Genomic DNA, 17,232 nt, shown 5'->3' with positions numbered 1-17,232 from the left:
AAGCGCAGCACTTGTGCATTTTTAATAACAAGAGGGTCAACAAGGACACAGCTCCCTCAGTGCCGTGAGTTGCCACTGACTATGGAAATTGCCACACCAGGGCTATAAACGCTTGCAGTTCATCAGCTTTCTTAAACAGTTCATCAGCTTTCTTAAACACCCTGAACCCCCTCAGTGGACCTTTAGTCTTGAATTAACAAACCAAAGCAATGAAAGAGGGTGCAGTCTGAATGGCTGGCATTGATCCCCAACTGTGTCAGTACTGCTACAGGCCCTGAAAAACTCTCTCCATTGTCAATAGAAATTGACAAACCTCCTCTCCTAAATAGTGCAGCTGAGCCGGGCGGGATCCACGCAGCTGTAAAGGGCTCTGCTCTTGGGGCCGGGGAGCACTAACAATAGAACAAGCATGAGCTCTTTGTCAGTCCCAGACTCGGCAATTTTCTAACAAGGATTAAAGTTGTTTCTCCGCAGAGCTGGTGAAAAGAGATTTAGCAACATACCGGGCTTTCTTCATGCAAGTTAAAGAGAAGTAGTTAAGGAATTTCATTATTCTGTTGACTAGTGGAAACACAAAACAAATATATTAAATATGTACAACTCCCCTTTTTTTGCGTACTTTATAACATTCTAAAGATGAGTCATTACATATAATACTTCTCGCCTGGAAACAAGCACTTCACATTTATTTTGGAAGTTTTATTTTTCAAAAGTCCAGCTGCTTGCCACCTGGAACGAGGTCTCAATACATACTAATGCACAAAGCCTTTAGACCCTCTGTGGCTGATATTCCTAAATCTGAATCACAAGACCACATAGGGTTATATATCGCGGCTGCTTCAAGCAAATGATTTCTGTCAGAATGCGGGTTCTGATGATGATGGCAAGGTAAAAACAGCTGCTTTGCTAGGGCACAAATCTGTGATCTATTTTCTGCTTAAGTGTTTTAAGCTTTTTATTGATTATGAATTGGTACAACTAGTTGATATATTTTCATTCTTCTCCAGCTATGCTTAGCTCAATAGATAGACAACAGAAAATGAAAGAAAAAGAAAGAACCAACATTTTGTAGTCCATGAAGACACGGAATGGCTAAATTTCCACAGTATGTGTGTATTTCTTCACTTATCTCAGGAGAAGCTGTTTTGTAAGCATTGAGTCACTGCTGAAATGAAATAACACCTAGAAAAATCCTACCTTAGGAAATACATACCTTTTAAATACAAGGTTGAGTCAAAAAAAATTTTTTTTAAAAAGCACTATTTAAAGAATGCTGAAGGCTTGGATAAGTTTGATAAATATAGGCCATCCTTTAAGATCATTAAGTAGGTTGAGAGAGCAACAAAATATTAAGAAACATTAATGTCCTACAGTTTTGCCATTATCTTAAAAAATAAACGTATGTTAAATATGCACAACACACTGAGCGTTCCTTTTGTCAACTCCACATCTATTTAATGTAACTAAATTCGAGTCTCTATTTCATTCACTTTCCCTTTCTACACATTAAAAAGCACATTTTATACTACTGATAAATCTAATCTAATACTGCTATTGTTTCTCTAAGTCATGCATCTCATTGAAACAGTCATAACTGGTTCCACAAAACAGACCCCAAAGGCACAAGCATTTTGAAAGTTTTAATTGTGAATTTTTTTTTCTTGTTGGCTTAGAAGAGGATGAAGAGCTATATTTAAGGAAAACTGAAACCAGCCTATTATAGTGAAAAATACAGGAAGTGTTCAGCTCAAACTACACCTACTAGCATTTGCAGCTAGGCCCAGCTACATTGGTTGGAGGGAAGACACCGACTTGTATCTGGACATGGAAACTGTGAGTGGCTGTCGACATAGGAGAGCAGAAGAAGGCGAACGTGGTAGCTGCAAGGGCGGGAAGTAGTGGCCTCTTACACTTCTCTTGGCTTGATTAAGCCCATCGCTTGCCTTCTCTATGCCTCTGTTCTTTCTCTGTAACAGGAGGGACAGAATGAACCTAGCTTTGAAATAGTTAAGATTCTGACACTGTATAAATACTGGGACTTTAGATTTGATAGAGGAAAAGGCACGATGAGCTTGTAAAACTAAACTAAAAATGTGTGGAAATATACTGAAGGAAAAAGACAAATTGTCATTTCTTTTTAATGGCTTTACATATAGGCTGTTTCAATGTAGCTTTATCCTTCTAGAATAAAGAAAAATGCATATTTAAAGTTCCAGAATTTCTATGGTCTGTTCTTTTGCCTGTTTTTAACTTACTCATTTTGGCCTCTTACTGAAGTAGGAACTTTTATAAAAATGAAACCAAAGGGGCCAGCAGGTGACATGGTGGCTAAGGGTGCTGGACTCCCACATGCCTGACCACGGTTTGAGTCCCGGAACTGGCAGCTTGCTTTCTCACTTTCTGTCCCTTTCTCCCTCTCTCTGTTTCTCTCACTCTGTCCCTTTCTGGTCGAATTAAAATAAATTAAAAAATAAAGTTAAATAAATAAATTTTCATAAAAGAAACAATAAAGTATAATGAAGAATGAATGAGATTATTCATTCTGAGGTATTACTTTTATTAGTACTATTATGATGAATTCTGTTTGTAAAGGGATCTGATATTCTCTTTATCCTCCACAGGAAATTTAAGTGATTCAGTGAAAGTTTCTTTTAATTCTTATAGCAACCTGGATGAAGTAGGTGTTATTATTCATATTTTGCCTATCTGGACACTGAGTTTATACAGATAGAAAACTGAGTTTAGATTAAGCAAAATACTTATTCAAGTTATACGAACAGTATAATAACTGCTGGTTAATATTTATATCTTACATTTATGTGCCAGAGTCTGTGCTCATAACTACTGTGTTACTGCATTTCTCTCTAAAAAAGTCTGGACTTCTAATCCATCAATACATGTCTGATTGTTAACAGCAATGTTACGATTCTAGCAGAAAACCAGGAAAAGAATCTACCATTCCTAATGGTTACTGACAGTCATCTTAACACAAGACTGTGCACAAATACAGAAATCGTCTGTTAATTGTCCCAAAGAAGAACCATTTTGAACAAATTTGATGGGAAATAAAACTTTCTTGCAAGCTTGAAGCAAACAACATTTCCAAAGACCAATCATACCTGTAAAGCCAATAATGTAATATGTATCATGAATAAATTATCTGAAGAACCACATTCCCTGTTAGGGTAACCTGTTGAATGGCTAGTATGTTACCCCTCTCCTACCTAGTCTATTCTTAAAAATCCTTTTAAAATGCCATACACTGTAATGCTTAAGACACTGGAAAATATTTTTTTTCACTGTACCAAAATAATACAACAGGGAAAAAAGATCCTTGTTCATTCATAGAACCCCATATATGTGGCTTTTTTTTTTATCATGATCTTATTACTATTATTTTTAAACATGGAACAGAGAAGCATTTGATTCATGTCTTTTTCTTCAACGTTGAATAAAGTCATATTCAGGATGATTTTTCATATTTTTAACTCTATAAGGAAGTTTAAAAATTGTGAATACTATGTTTGTTAATGAAGAGAAAAATGTAAAAAGTGGGCATGTGGGAGGCTTGTGATTTAGCAGATACCTACTAAATGCTTTCTGAATGCTGAACAAAAACTTTCTATTTTGGAAAACTGCATGACTGTAACAATGGAGATATTTCCCGATAAACTAATCCTGCTTAGTTACAGAACAGAGTAAGTTACTTCGTAGACAAGTTCCAAAAATTAGGATCTACATGAGCTCTTTTCAGTTCATTAATTGAAAATTCTCTTTATTCCAAGGGAATAATGTCCCGACAGTACATTAAGCCAGTCTATGTATCTTCATCCCACGTAAATGAAGACCAGTAACAATACTAATACCATTATTCATTACTTATGTCAGTCAGTAGGCAAGGATCTCTATAAGTTTACTTTATGGCCTTTTTTTCTGGTGCTAAAAAGACTAGTGGTTATAAAGTGAAAATTCATATAATAACTTGTTACTCCCTTTCCTCCTTAGTGACCACTAATGGGATGCATTCTGCTATGTGAAATCTTTTGTGTGAAATGACTGACTAATGCTTTGAACTCAGTGGTCAATGGTCCAGTTACAGTGGTTTATGTAGCAGTTTGGGACACAGACATCATCTAAGAATGGTTCAGTTAGGCAGTACAACCTTGCCACCTGGTTGAAATGAATACTGTTTGTAAAACTTTGGTCAATATTGCATTTTAAATAAAAATACCTATAGGTTCTAGGGAAAAAAAAAGAACCATTAGATTCTTGAGACTGCTATTACATAGCATAACTTATTTTCAAAATAAAATCTAGTGAGCCGCTAGTATATCTTTCTGCTTTAGTTTCCTTATAAAACATGGGAAACCTTTTCCAATCACTTCTTGAGTGTCACAAAAGTAGTAACCGTTACATTCCTGTCTCTGAGTAATGGTGCACTTTGTAGGGAACCACTTTCAGCACACGGGCTGATCTGAGGCTCAATCACATGTTAAGCATCTCTGTATCTCTGGTTTCTGGGTCTGCCAGTCCCTCTGTCTAGATTTTTATCCCCAATACATCTCTCTGAGCCTTTAAGACTCAGCTCAACCATTACCTTTGCTATGAAGACAAGACTTTCTTCCAAGTTGAATTAGGTGCTCCTGTATTTTCTGCTCCTAGAACTCTGTATAAGTGGCTATAAAAATGTTGCACATGGGGCTGGAAGGTGGCATGGTGGTTAAGGCACTGGACTTCTACATGGCCAGCCATGGTTCAAGTCCCGGATCTGGAGGCTTGTTTTCTTACTTTCCCTTTCTCTCTCTGTCTCTCTCTAGTCAAATTAAACAAATAATAATGATGATAATGAATGAAATAAAATAATTCTTTAAAAAAATATCGCACAATGTAGTATCTGTCTGACTCAATCCGCTGTGAGTATACACAAGGCATTTACTAATCTCATTTTGATTGACACCTCTGGCCCTTAGCAGAATGTCTGGAACACAGCACACAGTACTTCTTTGCTGAAGAACTCAATGTTTTTAAGTATTTGGGAATGCAAAATGCTATATGTATGTAATAGTGGCAGGGCAGCCTTTCAATAAAGGACGCATGGATACCAGAACCAGATTTCAGTAACCTGAATCACAGTTTTTCATTAATAGAAAAGTTATCTAATAGATGTTTAAGTTGTAGAAATCACTGAAAAGTAAATAATTGCATTCAGCTAAAGAAATTTGGCATAGGACTAAAATGGAATGGCTGTGTCGTTATGGCTATGTTGCTGGACTCCCCTGTAGTTGACTGCAGTTTGAGCCCTGGACCAGGTTGCTTAAACTCACACCAGGCGTGTGTGACTGCATGCCCAAGTTCCTGAGGGGAGAATGGAGGATAAGGGATTGTGGCATGGCCGTCCCCCCCGGGGGTGATTTCTCACTTTCTACACCTCGATGTCTTTACATTTATCACTGTCTGTGCATGTACACCCACATTCAAAGTTCCACTAACCCTACAGGTTCAGATGTTGATGTGCTCAGCATGTGGACTGATCTCCAGAGGCTGTCGCGCAGGCAGGGAGCTGTCTCTCCAGAATATGCTTAGGAGTGTGGGTGTCCATTTCCGAGGGTAATCTGTGACTATCAGGCAGTATGGAGGTGTGGCTGGCTGTGCTGCCCAGGTATTTTAGCCACTAAATGACAAGTCCTGGGTGACTTCCATACTTACAAGAATTTGTGAGCTGTTCTTTTTTTTTTTTTTTTCCCCTTTAAAAAGTGGAAGAATATTGTTGCTGTGGCAATGTTTCTGTCTGAGGAGATAGGAGAGCTCTCTTGAGACCTGATATATGTCTGGCATTTGAGCAAAGAAGCCAGGAAAGATAGAGAGGGAGAATATGCTCTTGCCTTGTAGTCATGTTGCAAGTTGATGTTGCAAGTACTGGAGCTAGAAACGAACTTTGTGTTGGCACTAAACTTTTGGCAAGTTTGCAACCAACCACTTCCACAGAGAGAAATTTCCATTAAAAATGAAATAAATCTAAGAATATCAAGCCAAGTCGTGGCATAGCTAGACTTACATTTAAGGGGCCTTGGGTTTTCATCCCACGACCTCTCTGGACACACTGGTGCGCTTGTGTGTACCAATGATCCATCTGGCTGGGACTGGAGGTGTACAGAAGCATGTGGACTACCTTGGGGGTGCATGTCTCTCTGTCTCTCACTCCTTCTCTCTCACGAAAGAATTAAACAGATTTTGATGCAGGAAAAAAAGCACAATCTGTGGATATCTGTTCTGAGATGAAAAAGTGAAACATTTTATGTGGAAATTAACATTTTCTCAAGAAGACCCATTGGGGGGCCAGCAGGTGGTATGGTGGTTAAGGGTGCTGGACTCCCACATGACTGTGTTTCTAGTCCCAGACCTGGCAGCTTGATTTCTCACGTTCTCCCTTTTCTCTCTCATCTCTGGTCAAATTTAAAAAAAATAAAAAAATTTAAATAAACTAATTCTTTTTTTTTTTTTAAGAATTATTTATTTAATTTTATTTATTCATTCATTTATGTGAGAGAGACACAAAGAGAGGGAAAGTGAGAAAGCACGCCACCAGGTCCAGGACTTGAACTGTGGTTTGCCATGTGGGAGTGTCCAGTGCCTTAACCATCATGCCACCTGCTGGCCCCCAATAAACTAATTCTTAAAAAATAAAAAAAAAAAGAAGACCCACTGGGTTGTCAGGATGGATACTCCCTTGAGGGCAGGAACTTTCTTGGTTTATCTTGTTTCACATCGTATTTCTATCCTCTAGCATGGTGCCTGGTCTTCAGAAAATGTCTGATGCAGGTTGGATGAATAAATGATTAGTAAGAAGGATTTAAACTTCCTATTGTAATTAGAATTCTACTGAGTTATTGTGACAGAACTATATACCTAGGTGGGAAAGGACCTATGGTTAATGTTTTAATCCCAATGTTCACCATAATTACTTCTCACATAGTCTTTGAATGGTGAGTTGGGTTGGTTTGTTTGTTTAGACCATCTACAGGCAAACCGTATGACTGGATATTCACTAAACACAGACAGTAATTGAGAAAAGTCAACACAATGAAATAGGGAGAATATATGGATCCACGTTTATGAAGACCAATAAAGAGAAAATACAGAAAAGTTAAACATAGATAGAAATAAGTCTTAACAATCTTGTTCAGCCACATTGAAATACTGCACCAAGTTCCTGACTGTAAACCCTAAGCATGACCAAGAATACTTTGAGAAATTCCAAATGGTAAAGATGATTAAAGGTCTAGAAAAGGGGTCCATGATGTGAAGTTAAACAAATGGGGATTATTTATCCTAGAGTAGATAAGTATACCAGGTACCTTAATGACAGTCCACATATATGGGAAGGATTATTTCCTAGAGGACCTACTTTTGTTCTCCATTGAGAAGAAAAGGGGAAATGGCCTTAAAAATCAGCATAAGGAATTTGGGAGAAGTAAGGGTTAAAACTTGTTATTTTTTCAAACAAAAATTTTGCCCATATTAAGATAACAAGATTCAGAAGTTCTCTTATCTAGAGTGAGGTTGAGATTAGGATACTGAGAGCTCTCTTTAGAGTTTGGGTATTTAAAATAAGCTATTTTTAACTTTTTTCTTTTGGAGAGGTTTTTGGTATAGGGCGTGTGTGCTCATCAGAAAGATAGAGAGACAGAAAGTGAGAAATCACCCCCAGGGGGAATGGCCACGCCACAATCCCTTCTCCTCCATTCTCCTCTCAGGATCTTGGGCACACACGCACACGCGCCCGGCATAGGTTTAAGCCACTGGGTCCAGGATTCGAACTGCAGCCGACTACATGGGAGTCCAGCGACATAGCCATTATGCCAACTGCTGATCCCTCTATTTTTAAATTTAAAATGATTTGAAAATTATCCTTGCATATAGTTTCCTGTCAATAAACACATCTTAGTGATGGTTTTGTCACAGTAGCCACCTCTTTACAATTTACTATTTTTTTTTTAAGTTGGATTTAATCAATAATGAGCTGGCTGCCTTTGCTGTGCCCACTTGTGAACAGTGCTCTCTATGTACCATCCCCGAGCTGCAGGGGAGACTTGCAAAGGGGATGGTGCATAGAGAGGGAAATACAAAAAGCCACCACAGAAAATGGCCTTTAGGTCGCATCTGTCATTTGCTTATGAAATCAGAATTAGGGATTGGCAGGTGGCGTGGTGGTTAAAGGTGCTAGACTCCCACATGCTCAACCACAGTTCGAGTCCTGGACCTGGCAGCTTGCTTTCTCACTTTACCTCTCTCCCCCACTCTGTCCCTCTCTGGTCAAATTAAAATAAGTACATAAATAAATGAAGTTAAATAAAATAATTCTTAAAAAAATTCAGAATTAAAGGGAAGGAGAGCCGTAGATGGTCAGTTGTATGAAAACACAGCAGTGGTCAACTGATAGAGCTAATGGTCTCTGGGGAGCCCGGGTGCTCCCATTAATAAGTCACTAGCGGCCAGGTAAAGTACAGTCATGCAAAGTCACCATGGAAAAAGCAGCTCTACATAGAGAAGTCAGAATTTCCAGACCATCTTACAGGTGAAAGAGGCATGAAATCAATGTTCCGTAACTTCAAAATGTTCAACACGTTGCATGTAATCAATTCAATCATCTTTTATAAAATCAGGAGCGAGAAAGTTCTAAGTTCTTCAGTGACTATTAAATCTTAGTTATTCATTCAGGGGATGAATGCAAATACGCATGTATGTATTTAGTGTTTAGAAAAAATATCTCGATGAAAATGAAAGTTTTGTCACTTTCCATTCGTCAGAGACAGCTGTACCTCTGCTAAGAGAGCTTAGGTGATTGCCAACATTTCTTTCCTGTTCAAGCAAAAGCCTCTGACCCGTTTGCATACGGGATATTTTCTTAAAACGAATTCTGAGCACAATTAAAGGTGAGTTAAGGCTCTGGTGGAAATCTAAAGAGCATCAGCAAATCTGAGCACTGCTCAGCTTTTGAATTGCTTTTCTACTTCTCAGTTCTTTTAAATGGTTTTCTATGGCAGGAACATTTTTCTTAATTAGTCACAGCTAATTAGTGTTCTGGCATAGACAAGTAATCAGAAATGTCAGAGCTGCAAGGCTACATCTCCCTAATCCTTTGATAATAATTTAGCCTCCTGGGAGGGCCCCAAGCTGCGGTAAGTAGTGACTGACAATAAGGCAAAATTAGGTGGGCAGCAGACCATTAGGATAGAAAAATAAAAAGCACTACCAAATCCTGCTGAGCACCATCAGGCAACTAACTGCACTGCCAGATGAGGTGCCTGTTTAAGCCTGTGTTGTTAATTAGCTGATTCTACCAGACCTGCCACATATGTCCAGGTGCCTCATGCAAAGATGTGTATTTCTGGGAATGTGCCAAATGACAATTGTGTTCCATGATCACATTTCAAGAATCCAAGTAAGAAGTCCACATATTTCTTGAAGGTTCTTTTGAATTATCAAAGAAATAAGATCAACAAGCTATAATACATTGTCTGGTGGAGTTTCTTGTGGGCAATTAGGCACGCTTATCTCAAGTTTCTCAGGTTTGAATTCACCAACAGCTTAGATTCAAATGAGGGCCTATGGCCTCTCGAAACCGCGCCTGGACTTGCCAGAGCTATTTTGGCATACACCGTACATCAAAAGTAGATCCTTTTATAAATTCTTACACTTACAAATAATGACTTAACATTAAAATGAGGATTATTAACTCAAATGAACCAGACAGCTGTAATTTGAGAGTGGAGGTTTTAAAGAGAAACAAACTTTAAGGGAAAAAAAAATAGCTATGGAGTGAGTTCTGTGTGGCATTTATTAAGGCTGAGAAGACAATATAGAGAACAGGTTGGACTATGAATATCGTAAAAGGGGTCGAATAACTTCAATGTGAGTCCGAGTACCATATGCAAAACAAAGCGGGAATCTACACAATAAAAAACAATCTGGAAAATAATGTGTTCAAGCTCCTAAATAATGGTGTAAAATGTGAGCGAGATGAGATGAATGAGGGGCTGCTTCTACAATACATATAATGAACATGTTAGTCAAATTCATAATCTACCTCCGGTCTTCAATGGGGTACCAGGGAACACACTACGACAATGTTTTGAAATAAACAATCTCAAACAGCTGCAAATAAGTTACCGAACTTCTATCATCCATCCCTTTCTATTGATGGGAAAGAAAAATAACAATTATGACATGAGAATAATACAAGCGTTTACATTTGAATGCTGATAGGAAAAATCACGGTTTGGCATTATGGACCAAGTGATACTGTTTTATATTTGAGTACTTTTTTGGTAGAAACCAAACCAAAAAGAAAAGACTCTGTAATGGGGAATCTATTCTAATTTATACAGTGTATATAGCAACTGTCCAGGTACTTGTAAGTGAAAGATTATTGAAGAGAAGAAGTAGCTATTTTTATATTGACAATCACATATAAGAGAAGACATCTATAATGTCACAGAATTATAAGAAAGGGAAGAAGGCAAAGACAGTCTTCTATTTTAATAATAGGTTCTGGTCTGCATCCCAATAAAAAGGCCAATTATATACACAAGAAAACTCACCCAAAGAATATGACTGAAAAAGTATATGATTAGCTCTAAATACATACTACTGGAAGGAAAGCTGTTTTCTCTATTTACTCATGATAGAGCACGTGCATGTGTGTGTGAGAGTGAGCGAGAGAAAGAGAATCTACCACAGGGCCTAGTAATGCTCTGATCCCCTCCCTCCTGTCCTCCCTCCTGTCCTCCAGTCTAAGGGACCTTAGGGACTTATCTGCATTCCCACGTTCATGCAGACAAAGCAAATCTGAAGCATGGTAGCCACGTGGGGTCAGGCTTCTCTTGGGCAGTGCATCATTGCTGTGTCATAGAGTTGACTAAAAAGAAGGAAAGCTTTATCTAGTAATCACTCTATTTTTTTTTTTTTTTAGGAGAGATATTTTTGCTATAGGGTGCGTGTGCTAGCCAGAGAAACAGAAAGCAAGAAATCACCCCCCAGGAGGGATAGCATAGCCGCAATCTCTTATCCTCCATTCTCCTCTTGGGATTTTGGGCACATACGTATATGTGCCTGGTGTGAGTTTAAGCCACTGTGTCCGGGACTCAAACCTTGGTTGACTACGTGGATGTCCAGCAACATAACCATTAAGTGCCATCTGCTGGTCCCTCTAGTAATCACTTTTATTCATGCTCTATTGATATCAACTGTTCTTAGAAAACCTACATGGTAAAAAACTGAACCTTTAATAGTGAATTGTAGCATAGATGTTACCAAGGATGAAAAGAACTCTCACCACATCAAAAGTTTGGGCATTTGCTTGAAATACTAGATTGCAAAATTAGTTTATTTTGAGAAACATATTCGCTTTTAATATTTCCAATATTTTTCTTCTTCTTCTTCTTCTCTTTTTTTAGAGAGATTTTTGCTATAGGGCATGTACGCTCACCAGCTAGACAGAGACAAAGAGACAGAAAGTGAAAATTCACTACCTACCCACGGGGGATGGCCCATGCTTCAATCCTTTCTCCTCCATTCTCCTCTTGGGATTTTGGACATGAACAAACATGTGCCTGGTATGAGTTTTAAACTGCCAGGTCCAGGACTCAAACTGCTGGCAACTACGTGAGAGTCCAAGGATGTAACCATTATGCCACCTTCTGGTCCCAATATTTTTCTTTTTATCTTAGAGTAAGTGGGCTACTGAACCCATTTATATCATTTAGATCAATTTTACTTAAAATGCTCACTTTAGAGTTTCTTTACTAGAAAGCAAGAAATCTTTACATGGAAAGTCCTGAGAAAGTAATCCTTTTTAGAATACTGTTTGGATAAATATAACTGACTAACCATCATTTGAGAAATTACTTTTAATTTTACCAGACATCATAACAATATTTAAAAAAAAAACTCATTGAAATGAAACTCAACAATTACATATTTAATCAGTTTATAACACAAGAGAATGGTTAATCTGCATGATTTGCCAATTAAATACTGCACCCTGATGTGTCTTCAGTGACATGAGAGCCAAAGCATGATTGTTTCAAAGGGACTTAAGACGTGCAATGCCAATACATATAGGAACGTTTAGAGAGGTAGGTAGGTTTTGTGTATGTCTCAGAAAATAAGATGCTTGGGACCAGCAATTAGCATAATGGCTATGTCGCAGGACTCCCATGTAACTGACCTCGGTTAGAGTCCCTGACCTGGTGGCTTAGACTTACGACGGGTGCATGTGCGTATGCGTACGTGCCCAAGATCCCGAGAGGAAAATGGAGGGGAAGGGATTGTGGCTTGGCCAACCCCCTGGGGGGTGATTTCTTGCTTTCTGTCTCTCTGTCTTTCTCTGTCTTCCTGGCGAGTGCATGCACCCTATAGCAAAACCCTCTCCAAAAAAAAAAAAGAAAAGAAAAGAAAAAAAGAAAAGAAGATGCTTTAGTCAACCTCCTAGGTTTGTGTGTCCTGGGACTTCCCTGAACACGCTGGGTGGGTAGGTGCCTGCCCATGAGCCAGGCTGGGTAAGACTGGTCTTAAATTGTGGTATATTCACCCTGCTGGAGGTGGGTCTCTCTCTCTCATGGAATACATTTTTTAAAAAATTAAAAAATGGGGGGCCGGCAGGTGGTGCAATGGTTAGGGGCACTAGACTCCCACATGACTGATTGCAGTTCAAGTCCCAGATCTGGCAGCTTGCTTTCTCACTTTCCCTCTCCATGTCTCTCTCGCTCTGACCCTCTCTGGTCAAATTAAAAATAAATAAAGTTAAATAAAACAGTTCTTTAAAAAATATAAAATGGAATTGGAGAATTTGGAAATCTTTGTGCTACTGGGTTGTTGGGAAGGTCATTAATGCATTTTTGCATAGAAAAATATGTCATGACTTTCCCGACAAATTAATATTTTTTAATGTTGAGATTAGATAAGTTGATGATGGTTTCAATTTGGTAAAAATTTTAAAAGACTCTTCATAGTCATGTTTTCTATGTTAGAAAAAGGACTTTGGAGTAGAAAATTGTCAGCAAAGTCCCAAAACTTTTCTTTTGGCAAATCCATGGTTTTTCCTTCTTGCTTCAGGAGAACATCCTATATACATTCCTCTGACTCAGAAAAGATACTTCTGAAAAAATTGAAAGGCAATCATAACACATAGATTTTCATCATCATCATCATCATCATCATCATTATTCTCATTTAATTTGAACAGAGAGAGAGTGAAAGTGAGAAAATAAGCTGCCATATCTGGGACTCAAATCATGGTCAGCCATGTGGGAATCCAGCACCTTAGTCACCATGCCACCTGCCGGTCCTAACACGTAGATTTAAAAACTAGTATGTATCTCCATGAATACGTGAGAAGCAGAGAGAGTATCTCTTTAAAATATTCTGGTCATCTGGACATACCTAGCATAAACAGAGAGTTTATGAGTTCCAACTATTTTTCTAAAATTGGAGTTTCAGAACCATGGTGGTAGATATACCAAATATCATATGAAATAGATATTCTTTCATATACCTGTTTTTTAAGTTTTTTTTTTTGTTTGTTTGTTTCTTTTTGCTATTTAGTACATGAACTCACTGGAGACAGAAAGAAAGAAGGAAAATGAGAAGTTACCTGCCAAGGGGTATGGCCAGGGTGCATTCCCTTCTCCACTCTCCTCCCAGGATTTTGGGTATGCATGTACATGCTGCTGGCATGACTCAAATCACAGGATCTGAAACTTGAACCACGAAGCCGGCCATGTGGGATCTAGTATTGTAATCTCCACGCCACCTACTGGCCCTATTGATACTCTTCTAATTATCTCCTGTACTTGCTGTTGCTTCTTACGTGGAACATGTTGCTTTCAGCTGCCCATCACAAAAAAAAACTTAAAAATTGCTGCTCTTGGGTATAACACTCATTAGGCAACTCACCAAGTAATTTCTGTCACCATTGCTAAATGAAGATGAAAAGAGTCATTGGTTTAAAATGTGAAATGGTTCAGAAACCATTTGGAGTTCTAGACCAACATCTTCAGTTTCTGTATACTAATTAAACTGATTCTGAAAAGAGGGACATAACTTTTCAAATGGCAGACAATTCAGGGACCAGCAGTTATCATAATGGTTACGTAGCTGGACTCCCATATAGTCGACCACAGTTTGAGTTCCAGACCCAATGGCTTAAACTCATACCAGGTGCGTGTACATGCATGCCCAAGATCCCGCTAGGAGAATGGAGGAGAAGGGATTGCGGCATGGCCATCCCCCCTGGGGGGTGATTTCTCGCCTTCTGTCTCTCTGTCTCTCTCTGTCATTCTGGCGAGCACATGTGCCCTATAGCAAAAACAGGCAGACAATTGATGTCAGACCTGTGGTTGGCACTCAGGTTTCTGGCCTCCCAGTCCAATGTTCTTCCTATGGCATTATTTCCCCCTTTCAAATGTTGGAACTCTGAGATAAAAGAGGGAGAGCATGGACTTCGCAATTAGACAGTTTCAGAATTTGACTTAACACTTAAGTCACTTATCTTCTCTGAGCAAGAAATTCCTTAAAATAAAATTAAGGACAAAAGGAGAATGACAGCTGACCCAGAAGGCTGGAAATAATACAGCTAAAGCACTTAGCATATTTCCTGGCACATATAGGTGCCAGGAACAGTAGGGATAACAGCTATGATTATTATCATTATATTGATTATTTAAAAAAATTAAGGATGTATTTTAAACCAACTGAGTTATCTCTGTGAACAGCATGGATTCACCACCCTTTATTTATATATGTTTTGATGTTATTTCTGTTTGAAGCAGAAAGTATTTCATAAGTTTAAGCACATATGAAGTAAAACAGAATGTCTTAATATTTGTCTGAATACTCACTTTTTTAATTTTCAAAGAATACTTTTAATTTTAATATGTCAAGATCTAAAGGAAAGGTCTAAAAGATGATCCTCCTTTTTATGACTTTTAAGATAATGTAGATTTTGGGGCCAGCAGGTGGCATGGTGGATAAGGGTGCTGGATTCCCACATGGCTGACCACGGTTCAAGTCCCAGACCTGGTGACTTGCTTTCTTGCTTTCCCTTTCTCTCTCTCTCTGGTGGTCAAATAAAAACACTAATAATAACAACTGGAATTAATTAAATAAATAATTCTTTTTAAAAAAAGATAATGCAGATTTTAGTAATTTCTCTTTTTAATGCTTTGAGGTTAAGAAACAGAATTATCTACCCATGAAGACAGAACAGTAGGAACAAAAGGACAAGCTGCTCAGGAAACAGACTTTATAGTGGTCTAGGGCTGCATAGGTTGTACACTGATGACTTTGGGAAGTGCCATTCTCACTCCTAGGCACTCCAGGACAATGGGCCCTATTTTATGGTAATGTAATTTTTGGCTTTAGTCAGTGGCATGATTAAACTGATTTTACCACAAAAATCAAGAACAATTAAAATGTTTAACTGTTGAGGGCCAGTAGATGGCATGCTGGTTAAGGGTGCTTGGACTTGTACATGGCTGACTACAGTTCAAATCCTAGACCTGGTGGCTTGCTTTCTCCCTTTCTCCCTCTCTCTCTTCGTCTGTCTCTTTCTGGTCAAATTAAAATAAATAAATAAAGTTAAACAAAATAATTTTTTAAAAAAATGTTTAATCGATCAAAAGTTCTAGATGCCAGAGAAACCATAAATTGTCAGCTATCTCTTAAGTTTCTTAAACTTTTCAATAGGTTTTCCCATGGTCATGTCATTGTGTAGGAAAATTATTCAATTTAATTTGATCTATTCTTTAATTGCTAGAAGGTGTGTACACTTACTGCAGACAGAACAGGAGACCGAGGGAGAAAGAAGCTCTCAATGGGTCATGGTCAAACTACAATCCCTTCTCCTTCATTTTTTCATCCTGTTATGATTTGGGGCATGCATCCCCATGCACCCAATGTGTTTTTCCAGCTGCCAGCCTGGGATTCCACCCTGCAGTCATCTATGTGCATTCAGGCTCTGTTAACCACAGATTAAGGGGCCAGCACAAGAAAGATTATTATTTAGTAAAGCTCATGAGTTCTTTTTTTAATGTTGGTGAAGGATGAGTATCTGTTCACAGACTAATTATTTTATATAGAAATAGTATTATATGTGGCATTTATAAAAATAAGTGAATTTCATCTGGGTAAAAAGCATATATTCTTAAATCATGAAACCTTCATATTGTGTGACCAGAAACTGTAGTCCCTATAGTCTTACCTGGGTTGGTTAAAACCACCAGTGTTAACTCTTTTGTAATGCGTGAGTGAGGGAGCATGTGTGTAGGTAGGTTCCATTTACTCACTTACACACACAGTACTCAGTACTCAAATTGTAACAGCAAAAGTTTGTCATGATATCTGAATAAGATTGGTCTCTTCAATCTTTTATCTTAGGCTTAGGTTACTAACAGTATTTATAGGGTCATTATTTTCAACTGTTTCTTGACACCTAATATTATTTTAAGCTCCAGCCAAGTGGATTTCCAATAATTATATAATGTCTCTCAGTAATGATCTGTTGCTTAAGATACACATTCTACTTTACCTTTCAACACATACTTGATAACCTCTCATTTTCTAACTGTAATTGAAGCAAATTTAGTCTTGGCTAATTAGGGGCTCTTAGTACCCCCTCATACATGTTATTCTTGATGACATATCAATAGAATTAAGGTCTATTTTTATTTTTAATTAAAGTGATACAAATGTGCAACTTAAAAATATTAGAATGTTTAGGGACATTACAGCTATTTTACAAATAACAAGTCCAGTGTTCTGGTGGAGATATGCAAATGACAAAATCTTCACAACCCAAACGGAACGGTGGCTTGTCTCAAGGATTTTTTTGAGAAGCAAATCCAAGCCATGTCAGATGCTTAGGTATAGAAAGGAAAGTATACAAAACCAGGACAATTAAATTAGTGCATTATTTTAAGGTTGGGCTCCTTGGATTCACTTAAGTAGCTCTGTTTGTTATTTTTGCCACATGAAAACAATCTTCCAAAGAACTTCAGTGAATCTGAAGTAGGAATATCTTTTTATTTTATTTTATTTTTTTTTTTGGTGAAGTAGGAATATCTTTGGAGAGAAGAAAATTCTACCCTTGTTATGAGTTGAAGGCAAGAATGGTTAAGCTTTGGAATAAGTAAGTCACTAAGACCCCAAATTGAAGATATTTTGAAAATACAC

General features: G+C 38.0%; 1 protein-coding gene across 18 annotated transcripts in view; it reads right to left on the bottom strand.

Annotated features, from left to right (window-relative positions):
• CADPS2 (calcium dependent secretion activator 2) overlaps positions 1 to 17,232 on the bottom strand; it is a 450,101-nt gene that overhangs the window by 12,868 nt on the left and 420,001 nt on the right. The gene's annotated exons all lie outside the window — the stretch shown is intronic.

This window comes from Tupaia chinensis, unplaced genomic scaffold (genome assembly GCF_000334495.1).
Source record: "Tupaia chinensis unplaced genomic scaffold, TupChi_1.0 Scaffold000257_1, whole genome shotgun sequence".
NCBI classification, from domain to species: Eukaryota; Metazoa; Chordata; class Mammalia; order Scandentia; family Tupaiidae; genus Tupaia; species Tupaia belangeri.
Note: the sequence above shows the minus strand (reverse complement) of the source record. Positions and strands in the feature narration are given on the sequence as shown.